This window comes from Emys orbicularis, chromosome 17 (genome assembly GCF_028017835.1).
Source record: "Emys orbicularis isolate rEmyOrb1 chromosome 17, rEmyOrb1.hap1, whole genome shotgun sequence".
NCBI lineage: Eukaryota > Metazoa > Chordata > Testudines > Emydidae > Emys > Emys orbicularis.
Window position 1 is genome coordinate 23,581,444 of NC_088699.1, and position 14,290 is coordinate 23,595,733.

The 14,290-nt window shown below is 49.2% G+C and overlaps 1 long non-coding RNA gene across 1 annotated transcript; it reads right to left on the reverse strand.

Annotated features, from left to right (window-relative positions):
- Nucleotides 1-3,780: 3,780 nt before the first annotated feature.
- Nucleotides 3,781-12,401, reverse strand: LOC135890963 (uncharacterized). The gene is made up of 3 exons (XR_010562233.1): nucleotides 12,315-12,401; nucleotides 4,634-4,774; nucleotides 3,781-3,891 (listed from the first exon to the last, which is right to left on the reverse strand). It is a non-coding gene; the product is annotated as an uncharacterized LOC135890963 (long non-coding RNA).
- Between the last annotated feature and the right edge of the window lie 1,889 nt (nucleotides 12,402-14,290).

A 14,290-nucleotide genomic window follows, 5' to 3' on the forward strand; every position in this document is an offset into this window, starting at 1 on the left:
GAGGGTAATCTGTAGCCACTTCCGCTGCCATGTCGTAGTGGGCCTTCGGGGCCTCCCCACACAGGAAAGGGGCAAGGATGCTGGCCCACTGGTCTTGGGGCTAGGCCTCATGTAGGGCCATTCTCTCAAAGGTAAGAAGGTACGGCTCCACATCATCTTCCACTGTCATCTTCTGTAGGTAACTACTTGCCCTTAGGGACTGTGACCCGTCGTGGCCATGTGTCAGAACTGTCAGGGTTTTCTGCTGGTTCACGACCTTCTGCAGGGGGGGCTTGATCCGGGGTGCCTGGCTCATCAGCAGCTAATTCGTTTCCTGCTGTAGCCGTACTGACTCCTGTTGGGTGGCCATCTGGATCCCGATAGCCTCCTGTTGTGTTGCCATGGCCTGTACCAGTGCCCTCACGACGTCGTCCATTTTGTGGGGAGTATATATCTCTCCTATCCTTTGAGTTGAAATAATGGCCACCAGGAATGCCATCTTAATGGATAGGTGTAATAGAGAGCAAATAGCCAAAGGCTCAAAGGGTGATCTGGTCAGGGTTCTTAGAACTAGATTGAGGTCTCAGGCTGGAGTGGGTGGTCTAACATGCAGGAAGAGGATTCCCATGCCTTTAATGAATCTGCATGTTGTTGCATGGTCGAACACTGAGTATCCGTCCATCGGATGGTGGAAGGCCGTTATAGTCACTAGATGAACTTTAAGTGAGCTAAGAGAAAGCCCGGACCATTTGAGGTCTTGAGAATATAGTCCAGAATCAATGGGAGGGAGGAAGATGACTGGTCCACTTGCTTGGAATCACACCAAACTTGGAATTGTTTCCACTTTTGAAGGTGGGTATGATGAGTTGCTGATTTCCTACTGTGCGGTAACACTTCTTTTACCCGTTCAGAGCATTCACTCTGTAGGTGTTGGAACCAAAAAGGAGTCAAGCTTGAAGCCAGAGGATCTGCACGTTGGGGTTGTTCTAAGAGAGCAGATGAGGAAGGGGCAGAAGAGGAATCGGAGGACATACTGGAACCTAACTTGTCTCGGCCGGGAGGGGGCAATCAGAATAATCTTCTCTCTATCTTCAACAAGACCCTGGATAACAGAAGAAATGGAGGAAAGGTGTACAGTAGGTCCCCGCTCCATGAGAAGACGAGGGTGTCCCCCAGGGACTGTCTTCTCAATCCAGCTCTGGAGCAATAGCAAGGACTTTTCCTGTTCTGGTAAGTGCCAAAAAGGTCTATTGTCAGGGTCCCTTATAGGTTGAATATATTGTGAAGCATTGCGAGGTTCATTTCCCATTAATGATCATGGGAGAAGTTTCAACTAGGGCGGTCAGCTATCACATTCTGTATCCATGGCAGGTAAGCAGCTGAGATGAGCACCAATTAAAAAGTTGTAGTGCTTCCGCACAAAGGGAGGGTGATCTGGCACCCATTTGATGTAGAACATGCAGGTCACACTGTCCGTCCTGACCTCTGTGTGAGTATCCCTGAGGAATGGGAGAAAGCGTATACAGACATTTCTGACAGCAATTAGTCCAAGAGATTGAGGTGGACGACCGCCTCTGAGGGAGACTGCTTGCCCTGGACCTTGTGGTTGTTCAGATGGGCTCCCCAGCCTATCAGGGAGGCGTCTGTTGTTAGGGTCAGCATTGGTGGAGGTTTGACGCCGGAGAGTATCAACAGGGGCTTGTCTAACCCATCCCTGTATGGGGAATAGACCGATTTGAACCACACCTGCAGACGTCTCATGAATAGCCGGCATTTCGCGTCACGAATGTGCCTGCCACCATGTGCTCATGAGCTGGAGGCAATTCCTGGCCGTTTGAGGGCCAGCCTGGACTGTCTCTATGAGGCTCAACAGGGTGTTGAATCCATGCAAGGAGGAGGAATGCTCTCACCTACACCAAGTCGAGTTCAGCCCCAGAGAAGCAAGTCATCCAGGTATGTGTAGATGACAATACCCAACATTCGTAGGGGTGCCACTACAATGGCGAGGACCTTGGAGACCATCCTGGGTGCGGCTGAAAAGGAGCACCCTGTTTTGGATACTGGTTTTGCCCACAGGTGAATCGAAGAAATCTCCTGTGAGATGGTTGGATGGAAATATGTAAGTAGGCATCCTGTAGGTCAAGGGCCAGAAACCAATCTCCTTGCTCCAGAGATGGAATAATAGCTGCTAGAGTGACCATCTTGAACTTCTGAGCCTTCACATATCTGTTTAGTGCCTGTAGATCTAGTATGGGCCTCCAACCTCCCTTTGACTTGGGTATCAGGAAATACCTGGAGTAAAAAAACGTTGCCCCTGAGGTGAGTGGGGACTGATTCTTTGGTCCCTAGGCGGAGAAGGTGATCTATTTCCTGAGGCAACAGTGTCTCGTGAAAAGGGTCCCTGAAGAGGATGGGGAGGGAGGATGGGTGGGGAGGAGGCACATGAAGTGGATGGAGTAGCCCTTTGAAACAATCTCCAAAACCCACTTTTTGGAGGTGATGTTCTTCCAATTCCGTAAGAAATGAGTCAGGCAACTACCAAATGGGCATAGAAGCACTGTATCTGGCAGCTGATCGCATTGCAAGAAGTGGTCATTCGGGGCCTCAACCAAGGAGTCAAAATTGGTGTTTAGAAGATGCGGGTCGAGAGATCGAGGGAAGCTGACTACTTCCTCCTCTGGATCCAGGTTTTCTTGCGCTGTGGTTCATAGTAGCGCTGTGATGGAGGGAACTGGGGTAATCAGGATCTGTGAGGTGGTTGTGATGTAAATTTCTTCTTCTGCCTTGGTGTATAGATATCCAGGGAGCATAGTATGGCTCTCAAGTCTTTCAGGGTGTGGAACGACATGGCGGTCTTGTCAGCGAATAGTTTGGGCCCTTTGAACAGGAGATCTTCAACCACTGCCTGCACCTCTCTGGGCAACCATGAGAGGTGTGGCCAGGATGCCCGACTCATTACCACCGCCATCAAGACTGAGCAGGCTGCTGTGTCAGCCACATCCATTGCAGTTTGTAGTGCTGTTCTTGCTAGTAATTGTCCCTCTGTGATGATGGCCTGAAATTGTTCTTTTTGTGCTTCCAGTAAGTGGTCAATAGAAGTACTCAGTTTTCAATAGTTCATGAAAACATATGTGGCCATTAGGGCCTCATGTGAGGCCCTGAACTGCAGTGTCACAGACAAGTATGCGCCTTTTGTCCAAGGAGATCTAGCCTCTTCCAGTGTCTATGTAAGGGGTGGATTTGGAGTGATATTGCTTTTCCCGAGCATTGACTGCATCCATCACAACACAGTTTGGCTGAAGAGGGGTGAAGAGGGGAATGTAATACTTTTTATCGGCCCTTTTGGATGTTGATGCAACAGAGGCTGGTGTCTGCCATATAACCTTAGCTGGGTCCTCGGTGACTGGAATGGTGATTCTAGAAGAGGAGGAAGCCTGTAATATATCCAATAGTTTATGCTAACATATGACACAGTGAAGTAGACAACAGAACTGCTATACTTTCCGTTCAAGGCCAAAGGCGGTCGAGAAGCAACTGAGGACAGTTTGCTCTCACAGCGCTACATAGCCTTGAAACAGACCACGAGGGAGGAAGAGTACATGTGGGGACCGTGGGGACATTGCTATCTATAATCTGCGATTAGAGACGCAACGACGCAGATACACCTACAGTCACGCACCCACAGGGACACTACTCAAAGAACAACAACAACTACTACTACTCAGGAATATTTTGCTTTCTTATTTTTCTAGGGTAGCTTCCAGGGAGTTCACCAAAAGCACCAATGGCCAGGTACTCACGGATTTTCTTAGGCTGCTTGAGCTGGGAATGCTGTCCCCCCTTTCCATCTGATGGCCGCTTCTTTCCATGCTGTTTGCTCAAATCAAAGAAAAACTGACAAGCTGGTTCTTCCTGGTCAGAAAAATAAAACCAAAGTCAATTGTGCTCCGTCTATATGATGAAGCCCCACCTAATATACAAAGAGGTCCTTCTGAAAAGGCTGTTTGTTACTCAGCAGATAAGTGACATAATGGTTTGATCTTCTCTCCTACCAATACAATGAAGTCCATCTGCCTAGTAACCACATCCCAAGCCTGGGAGACTTGTCTAAAACAGTTATCCCCCTTCCCTATTTCAGCAGCCCCTCTTACTTTCAGAGCGGTTGTGTTTTTCAGAAGGCACAGAAGCACTTATGGGAGAAGGAAAGAAAGAGTGCATGGGGGAAATGGAACTGGTGGAGTGCAGGGCTGCACTGACAATTTATCAGGACTCTAAGGGCTATATTCTAACTGACAAAAACCATGCCAACCGCAGTCACTCTAGCTTCACTGTGGAGGCCTGCCCTACAGGGGCCCAGCGTGCAAAGAAGCCCACGGAAAATAGGTCCCAACAAGCAGCCTCGTCACTCAGATTGATTTGGAGCATGGCCTGCAGTATCTACACACTGTTAAAGGTAGGCAGCAACTATGTGCTACACTACAGAATACCACAGGCCACACTGAGGCTGTTCCTGAGATTGTGCAGCAACCCAAACCATCCCTCCGAAATTCAAAGCACTTTGGATGGAAACTCTCAAAGGTTACAAACCCAAGCACTGTTTTATGCTGCAGAAGAAAGAAGCAGCTCACTCACGCAAAGGCTGAACATATTGTACCTCTGCACCTGAGAGCATCTTTGGCTGATGTGCCTCTTTCCCAGATTTCTGATATGGGTTTTCAGTGACATCCTGTGGCTGTTTCACTAGCTCTGCAGGGTCCATTGAGCGCATTGGGAGAATACTAAATGCATAGAGATACTGGAAAAAACAAAAATGATTCAGCGACTCAGATTCAGCAACCCAAGAGGCACTGAGACGCGAACTCTGAAAATGAACAACTAGCTTCACAACAAGAATTCAATTCATTTTACATTTCCATCTTTTAGGACCTTTCTGAAAAGCAGCAGCATATCTGGAAGTAGTGCCCCTTAAATGGATTAGAGAAAATAATAGGGGAAAGTGATCAATCTCTTTCTTCTATTATTCTGATGACACGTGTTCACAATTCCAGCCCCCCCCACCCCACCCCCCTAAATCTTTCCCTCCCTAAGGTTCCTTGGATCCCAGGTCCCAACACTTTGAAAAGACCAACTGCCCTTTCAGCAGCAATTTGTTCCCAGTTGCAAGTTTGAATTTACTCTTTTATGCAAATAATATTTGGAATATCGACCAGCTCCCAGTTTAGATTTGGCCACAGGAAACCTGAGGCTAATCTGGGTGGAAGACCAACATACAGCAGCTTGGGACTTTCGGCAGAAGGCAGTTTCAAACCACCACCTCCGCTGAAGGCCCTGCCTCTTTCCCCCCATTGCCTCTCTTCACTTCAGCCTCCACAATGCGCTTCATTAATGAAACTACAGAGGGGAGTTTGGAGAACTGGAGAATTCTTTTTTAACTGGTGCATTGTGCAGCAGCATCCTGGAACCCTATATTTACCCCGTCATATAATTAGGATATATTTCATACAAAGCATGCCATGTACGATATCACATGAAAGGTCATGAGCTGCTGAAACCCATTTTTCTGTCAAAATATGTATATCATTAGTGTGTATGAAGTTGTGAGATTCTGCTGTATGGTTGAAATATGTTATACATTCTCCAGTGACAACAACAAAGAAGGTGACCAACACGCAGGCGGGTGTTGAACAATCATCACCAGTCATTGACCAGCAGGGGAATAGTAAACAAGTGATGTACAATTCAATGACAGTTGTGCAAGCACCACACAATACAACAGGGACTGCTCAACTCTCTGACTCGGTCGCACTGAGCACTTCTGAAAAATCTATCCAGATGCTTTTACTGCGGATGGTTTCATCAAATGTCTATTCGCTAGCTTTCCTCCTTCTGCCCCCCACATACAACCAGAAAGCCCACAATATTTCCAGTGAATTGTAAGGGTTTCCATGACATTTCAGTTCATAAAGGAGCTGGACTGCAGGAGGGGGAAAGTGGAAAGTAGATGTGAGGAAGGCAGGGATGAGAGGCAATGAGGCAGAGGAAGTAGGTTACAATTAACTGTCTATCTCACTAAAATATTTAAGGATTTTTTAAAAAAAATTACTTTAACCTTGTGGGAGGGGGTGACAGACTGTACCCCTGTATTCACCCCAGCCCACTATTGTAATAATCTTTGTACAAGGTATGCCTTGTGAGCTATCATTTGAAAACTCTTATTTGCTGGTCATTATTGTCCTTGTAAAATATGTGTAGCAACATTGTTAAAGTTATAAGATTCTAGTATTTGGTGTTACTAAAACTTGTTCTAAGTCTGGGGAGTGGCCAAGCCAGTTTCTCAGGCCTTGTCTACACTACGAGAGTACTTCGATTTTAGTTAATTCGACTATGTGGAATCGATATTACTAAGTCGAACGTGTGTGTCCACACTAAGGACAGTAATTCGACTTTGTGAGACTTTGTGAGTCCACACTAACGGGGCAAGCGTCGACATTGGAAGCGGTGCACTGTGGGCAGCTATCCCACAGTTCCCGCAGTCCCCGCTGCCCATTGGAATTCTGGGTCGAGCCCCCAATGCCTTCTGGGTAAAAAAATGTGTCGAGGGTGCTTTTGGGCGCCTGTCGTCATCCGTCCGTCACTCACGCCCTCCCTCCCTCCCTCCCTGAAAGCGCCGGCGGGAAATCAGTTCGCGCGCTTTTCTGATTACTGACAGCGTGGACGCCACAGCAGTGCGAGCATGGATCCCGCTGCGACCATCGCTGCAGTTGTGGCAGTTCTCAACGCCTCGCAGCTTCTCCTCCACCTGTACCAGAGGCAGCTGCAGATCAATCATGAGAGGAGGCTACGGCACCACCGTGACGGCATGAAGTCGGACACTAGCTCCGACCTCTCTGAGAACATGAGACCCAGCGCCCAGGACATCTCGCTGTCACTGGGTCTTGTTGATACTGTTGAACGGCGATTCTGGGCCCGTGAAACAAGCACGGACTGGTGGGACCGCATAGTGCTGCAGGTCTGGGATGAATCCCAGTGGCTGCGCAACTTTCGCATGCGGAAGGGGACTTTCCTCGAACTGTGTGAGTTGCTGTCCCCTGCCCTGAAGCGAAAGGACACCCGGATGCGGGCAGCCCTGACTGTCCAGAAGCGAGTTGCCATAGCCCTCTGGAAGCTCGCAACGCCAGACAGCTACCGGTCCGTCGCTAACCACTTTGGTGTGGGCAAGTCTACCGTGGGGGTTGCTGTTATGCAAGTAGCCAAGGCAATCGTCAAGCTACTGCTATCTAAGGTAGTGACCCTGGGAAACGTGGAGCTCATCAGAGATGGCTTTGCCGAGATGGGATTCCCAAACTGCGGTGGGGCTATAGATGGGACTCACATCCCTATCCTGGGACCGGACCACCAGGCCAGCCAGTACATCAACCGAAAGGGCTACTTTTCCATGGTGCTGCAAGCACTGGTGGACCATCGGGGACGTTTTACCAATATCTACGTTGGATGGCCTGGCAAGGTTCATGACGCTAGGGTGTTCAGGAACTCTGGTCTGTTTAGACGGCTGCAGGAAGGTCTTTACTTCCCGGACCACAAAGTAACTGTTGGGGATGTGGAGATGCCTACAGTCATCCTCGGGGACCCTGCATACCCGCTAATGCCCTGGCTCATGAAGCCCTACACTGGCGCACTGGACTCAGGGAAAGAACTATTCAACTACCGGCTCAGCAAGTGCAGAATGGTGGTGGAGTGTGCTTTTGGCCGTCTCAAGGGGAGATGGAGAAGCCTACTCACTCGCTGTGATCTCAGCGAGACCAATATCCCCATTGTGATAGCTGCTTGCTGTGTGCTCCACAATTTGTGTGAGAGCAAGGGGGAGACCTTTATGGCGGGGTGGGAGCTTGAGGCAAATAGCTTGGCTTCTGATTACGTCCAGCCAGACAGCCGGGCGATTAGAAGATCCCAGCGGGACGCGCAGTGCATCAGGGAGGCTTTGAAAGCTAGGTTCCTGACTGAGCAGGGTCTCCAGTGACTGTTTACTTTGTGGACACAGATGCTGAACCTGCCCCCGTTTCTTTACCCAGTTACTGTTGACTATCCTTTCAAGTTACATACCCCCTTCCCCACCTTCCCAACAAATAAAATCTGTTCCGTTTTGTTAATGAACAAGGTTCTCTTTCTTACTGTTTTCGCGGGAATGTTTTAAACCGGGGACGCAGACTGTGGCGGGGGGCGGGTTTAGCAAATGATGCTTCTAAACTCCGGGAATGACAGGCTCCGCAGTGCTGGATTGGTTGTTTCAACGCAGCCTGCCAGCAGTCCTGGGCGGGACTGCATGTATGTGTCGGCCAAGTGACTTTCTGGCAGGGGGCGGAGGGTAACAGATCCCCTGCTGCGTGGCTCTGTGATCCAGGATAAGGACCACGGCATAAGATCTCTAACTGCCCTCCCCCGCCACAAAGTCACAGATCAACCCCCTCGCACCCCAGAACATGAAAACCGCCTCCCAGACTGACCAGGGTAACTGGTGACTGTACTGTGTATGTGTCCTGATGCTGGACCTGCCCCCGCCTCTAGCCTGCTACAGGTGACTGTCCTGTCCAAGTAACAAACCCCTTCCCCCCCTTCAGACAGAACCCCCTCTAAAAGACACTCTCGGAAACAGTACTTAACAGAAACAGATGTTTTATTATGAACCGCACATGAAAAGGGGGGGGGAGGAAACTTGGACGTGGGCTATTGTGAGATGGGTAGGAAAGGACTTTTCAAACTTTGGAACGAGAGCCTTCCATTGCTGCAGCAGTGTGCAGGGGCCGACTGAAAGTTTTAACGGCCCTTGCCGCCCCTCCTTCTTTGGACTTTTGGTGAGGGGGGTGTGGGACTTGGTGGCGGGGGAGGGCGGTTAGAGATAGACAGCAGCAGGGCTCTGTCCTCCTGCCTCCGGTCTTGCAGAACATCCACTAGGCGCCGGAGCGTCTCCGTTTGCTCCCTCATTAGTCCAAGCAGGGTTTGAGTAGCCTGCTGGTCCTCCTGGCGCCACCTCTCCTCCCGTTCCATGACTGCTCTGTGCATTTGTGACAAGTTCTCCCTCCACTGTGTCGTCTGGGCTGCCTGCTCTCGTGAGCACTCCATAAGTTCATAAAACATGTCTTCACACGTCTTTCTCTTCCTTCTCCTAATCTGCGCTAGCCTCTGGGAGTGTGATGCCAGGCTGGGTTGGGAGACAGTCGCAGATGTGTCTGTGGGAATGGGAAAAAGGGAGTAAATTCCTGAGACAGATAAATGAAGTTGCTAACAAAGAACATAGTCTTTCTCTGTGAACAACACCATGCACTGGACCTTTCACATGCGCACTCAGGACAAGGTCGAATTTTCGGCCCTCGCCTTAAGTGCCTGGGGTCCTGCAGTTGCGATCAGAGAAGCGTTGCAGGACACCTCTACTTCTGTTGCAGGAAAACATGGTAAGTCGTAGACTTGTTGCAGCTTAAAAATGTAATAGTAGCACTGGGCTCCTTTCGCAATGAATGCAAGGCCACTCTCTGCTGGCAGCAATCAGGGAAGCATGAGCTCTGCCCCTGTCCCACCACCTCGCGGCTGTCCCCGGGAAAGCTCCCTGTATGCTGCCCCTCTGCCGCCTCCACCGCGTGGCTGTAAAGCAGTCCCAATACTAACATTCCCCTCCCTAATTTAAAGCAGGGCGTCATGTGTGATATTACACTGATGAGGATCTCGGAGACCGAGAGGGGAAGGATGCTTCGTGAGACCATGCAGAGGCCAGGGCCGTATGCCGCCATGCTGTGCCGTGCACTGATCCCGGACTACCTGATGGACTCATGGCGTGGGAACGTGTGTTACCACGGGGGACCGAACAAGATCGCCCTGCCGCGGAACCTCATGCGCATGCTTGAGCGGTACCTCCAGGAGAGCTATGCCGAGCTATCCCAGGAGGACTCTCTGTCCATTCCCGGGCACATTGACCGTCTTTTCATTTAAGTGCAGCATAAGGGACTACAGAGTGGAGCGTCCTGTGGTGGCCTAATCATGAATATCCGGACATTATTTGATTTTCTATACATAGTTAGGACTAAATAGTTGACTAAGCCAAATAAATCATGAATAACAAATTACTAATATAGTTAATATTCCTGTTTTCTTATAAATAAAAGTTTCTATGTTTAAATGAGTGACTGAAAAGCCCATTCTTAACAATATAAATATTCCAGTTACGTTAAAATGAAATGTTGAGATGTTTAAAGCACTCACTGCTTGATCCTTCCCCTGATTCGGTGTCCGGGGTAACGGCTGTGGACGGTTGGTAGGGGATCTCGGTAAGGGTGATGAAGAGCTCCTGGCTGTCGGGGAAATCAGCGGTGCAAGCGCTGTCGACTGCCTCGTCCTCCTCATCTCCTTCCTCATCTTCTCCGTCACCTAACATTTCCGACGAGGAACCGGCCGTGGACAATATCCCATCCTCGGAGTCCACGGTCACTGGTGGGGTAGTGGTGGCGGCCGCACCTAGGATGGAATGCAGTGCCTCATAGAAACGTGATATGTGGGGCTGTGATCCGGAGCGTCGGTTTGCCTCTTTGGTTTTTTGGTAGCCTTGTCTCAGCTCCTTGATTTTCACGCGGCACTGCGTTGCATCCCGGCTGTATCCTCTCTCTGCCATGGCTTTAGAGATCTTCTCGTAGATCTTTGCATTCCTTCTTTTGGAGCGCAGCTCTGAAAGCACGGACTCATCGCCCCACACAGCGATGAGATCCAAGACTTCCCGATCAGTCCATGCTGGGGCCCTCTTTCTATTAGATTGCACGGCCATCTCTGCTGGAGAGCTCTGCATCGTTGCCAGTGCTGCTGAGCTCTCCACGCTGTCCAAACAGAAAATGAGATTCAAACTGCCCAGACAGGAAAAGGAATTCAAATTTTCCCGGGGCTTTTCCTGTGTGGCTGGTCAGAGCAGCCGAGCTCGAAGTGCTGTCCAGAGCGTCAACAGAGTGGTGCACTGTGGGATAGCTCCCGGAGCTATTACCGTCGATTTCCATCCACACCTAGCCTAATTCGATATGGCCATTTCGAATTTAGCGCTACTCCTCTCGTTTTCGAGGAGTACAGAAGTCGAATTTAAAAGAGCTCTATGTCGAACTAAATAGCTTCGTGGTGTGGACGGGTGCAGGGTTAATTCGATGTTACGGCGCTAAATTCGATATAAGCTCCTAGTGTAGACCAGGCCTCAGAGACAAGGGGCAAGCTGATGCCTCAGCCAGGTGTAAACAAGGTCAATGGGTCATTTACCTGCTCAGTGGCTATTCTTTAGCTGTAAAGGGGGCAGGGGAGAAAATCTACATTTTAGTAAAGAAATAGCAGGGAGTTCCCATCCACACTGTCTGCCTATCACCATGCTCCCAGCTGGAAATGCTTCTGAAAGGGAAGACAAGACTATAAAAAGAAGGGGCAGTACGAACACACGCACACACACACGCACGCACACACGCAATCAAGTCACTGCACAAAAAGGAACAAAGGAATCAGCCATTAAACACAAGAAGGGGTCCTAGCCTAAGAAGTCTGGCCAGTCAGACTGCTGAGAGCACGAGGAGAGAAAAAACTTTATTTTGAGTTTACCATCGTTTGTTAAGTTTTATTTTTATTTTTTTTCCACTTAACTACTATTTCTTTGTAGTTAATAAATTTGTTTTATTGTTTTATGTAATTCAGTGTGTTTGAACTGAAAGTGAATGTGAAACTCCATTTGGGGTAGCAAGTTATGTGCATATCATTTCAATTAATCAAATGACGTACTTCATATTAGCTGGTATTGTCCAGGAGAGATACACGTACAAGATACACGTTTCTGGGGGGAAATCTAAGACTGGGAATAAGTTGGGTATAAACATGGCTGGTAAGAGCCTAGATGTGGCTGGCTGTAGCTCACACACAGACCAAACTGGGAGTGACTTACATGCTAAAGGCTGTTGGTGAGCAGTCCAGGACTGCAGGCTACAGCAGCAAAGCAATGTAAAGGGCACCCCAGGTTAGAGGACAGGGGTGACAAAGGTACTCACTAGTATGGATTGTACCCTGGGTATGACACAGAGGGGAACAGACATGATTTTAAAAATGTTTTCTCTGTTTTTAACCTCATCTATCAAACATTATGGGATATTACTTGAGTGATGAGATTCCAACTTTGCTCTGTTGCAAGTCTGTATGTAACTGTGACATCAGAAAGGCCCCATCAGCCAATGAGTGACCCAGGCCATACTCTAAAAGTAAATTAGGTGTCCAAAGTCATGCTTGTTTCCACAATATCTATATTTGACAGAAGAAAATCATCAAGCATTTGTCATTACCTTTTTCTTGCTTGTATTGCCAACGTTGGCAAGAGCTATAAATCTGCTCACATGCTGTGCATTCTCCTGTAGGACCACATGGTTTCTTTGGAAAAACAAACATTTTAAATGTATTGTTGACAAAATTATTACAGCAGAAGCTACTGTTTGCGGATAACTGCCACTAAGAACCAGTACTCCTGGGGGAACACTGCACACGTGCAGAATCCCCCCCAGATTTATTTGCTTCCCCGCAGAAAAAGGACTTTCTGATGGGGAAGCAAAGGGAAGCCACAAGAGCAGTCACGCGACCCTCCCCAGCAGTATGTTTCAGGTGCCCAGGGCAGCCGGCAGAGAGGTCAATCACTGTGGGGCAGGAGGTGGGACTGGGGAAAACCCAGCTGGTGGCTCCTACCCTGCGCTGGGCTCAGCTGCTAGTCCTGGCTGGGCTGGGCTGGGCGGGGACGGGACTTCCTCTTTCCCAGCACAGCATCCGGGGCGGGTCAGACCCACCCCCAGATTTCTCCCCTGGCTGCAGGAAGCACAGAAACTCCCCCCGCCCCCCACTTCCTGTACCCATTCCTTCTCAACTGCAGGGGGAGGGATCTGCTCCCCCATCCACCCAACCTCCGTGCATCCAGACCCCCTCATACCCAGACCCTCCCGCCGAGCCTCCCCCCCACCCCCCGCTTGAAAAGCTCAGCTATTGACCCAGCTCTTCCCGCTACCAGAGATCGTATTTTTTAAACAAAGGGAAAGCTCTGGCACAGAGCTCAGAAGCCCTGGCAGTGGGTGGCTAGATATAATCCCCAGATACACACACTCTCCCATATCCCCCTAGTTACCTGCCCCTCAGCCCTGTTCTCCATTGGACACCCTCCATGAACAAACGAGACTGGGGAATATCTATGCTCCCCCTTCTTGTCCCCATCCATGAGAGCTCCCCAGCCCCCACAAATGCCCTCACCCCATGCCCTCCCCATCACTGCTACAAGCACTGGCCCAAATAACCATCTAGGTAAGTCAGGCTGGGACCCTCCGCCAGCAAACCATTTGTGGGGCCCCAGATTAAAAATGCAAACCTTTAAAAATAGTCAAACTATTTCTTCAAACCTTGATTACTTTGTTAATATAAACGAGATCTCCAAACAGAACACGTACAAAGTTTCTAGTTTTAGACTTTAAGTGTTCAGAGAGAAAAATGTGTGTTTAGAATATATGGGGGAAATTATTTTCCCCACGTCCACTTATCACAAAAACTGAACATTTTTGCTCAAATTTTCATCCTCCACTTCGAACAGTCCCCATCACCATACCCCTTCTTTAGCCAACACCAACCAGGACATTTCTCCTACCAAAATGTGTTTGAAAACGTTAAGAGCAACTGAAAATGGGAGCTTGACTGGAAGTTGGAACTCAGCTTTATAGTGGATGCTTCCTGCATTGACTACAGTAAACTGATGTGCAACAGAAAAGTCAGTAGTGCAGGAAAAATGTGTTGAGTGACACTTAATGACCTTCACTCAGGTAAGAGGTATATAAACTTCAGTAGTATCACAGGGTGAGCTAGCCCTATAAGAGTGTTTGTGTCCAGCCTCACCTGTGCCTAGTTTACCACCCAGATCATTGGACAGAGTCCAGAGACCACGTGACTGACAGCCAGGCCTGTTGGGACTTACTTATAAAAGGCAGCCTGTGCTCAGTGAAAAGAAAGCTAGCAGGAGCAGCACTATGCTAGCAGGTTCTCCAGGAAGTGGGGCCTGGGAAGGGACCAACGGAGACTCCACTGACCTCCACACAGCAGAGAAGAGACCGTGGGAGCAGGAGGTGCTGAGAGAGAGCAGAGTGAGACTCTCCAGAGGCAGCAGACTGACAAACAACAGGTCATGTAGGAAACGGCTGAGGGAAAGTGAAGCAGGTGGTTTGGGCCAGAACCCAGAGCAGAAAAGTCCTACCTATGGGTAATGGGTATATACTCCTGCACGGACGACAAAAAG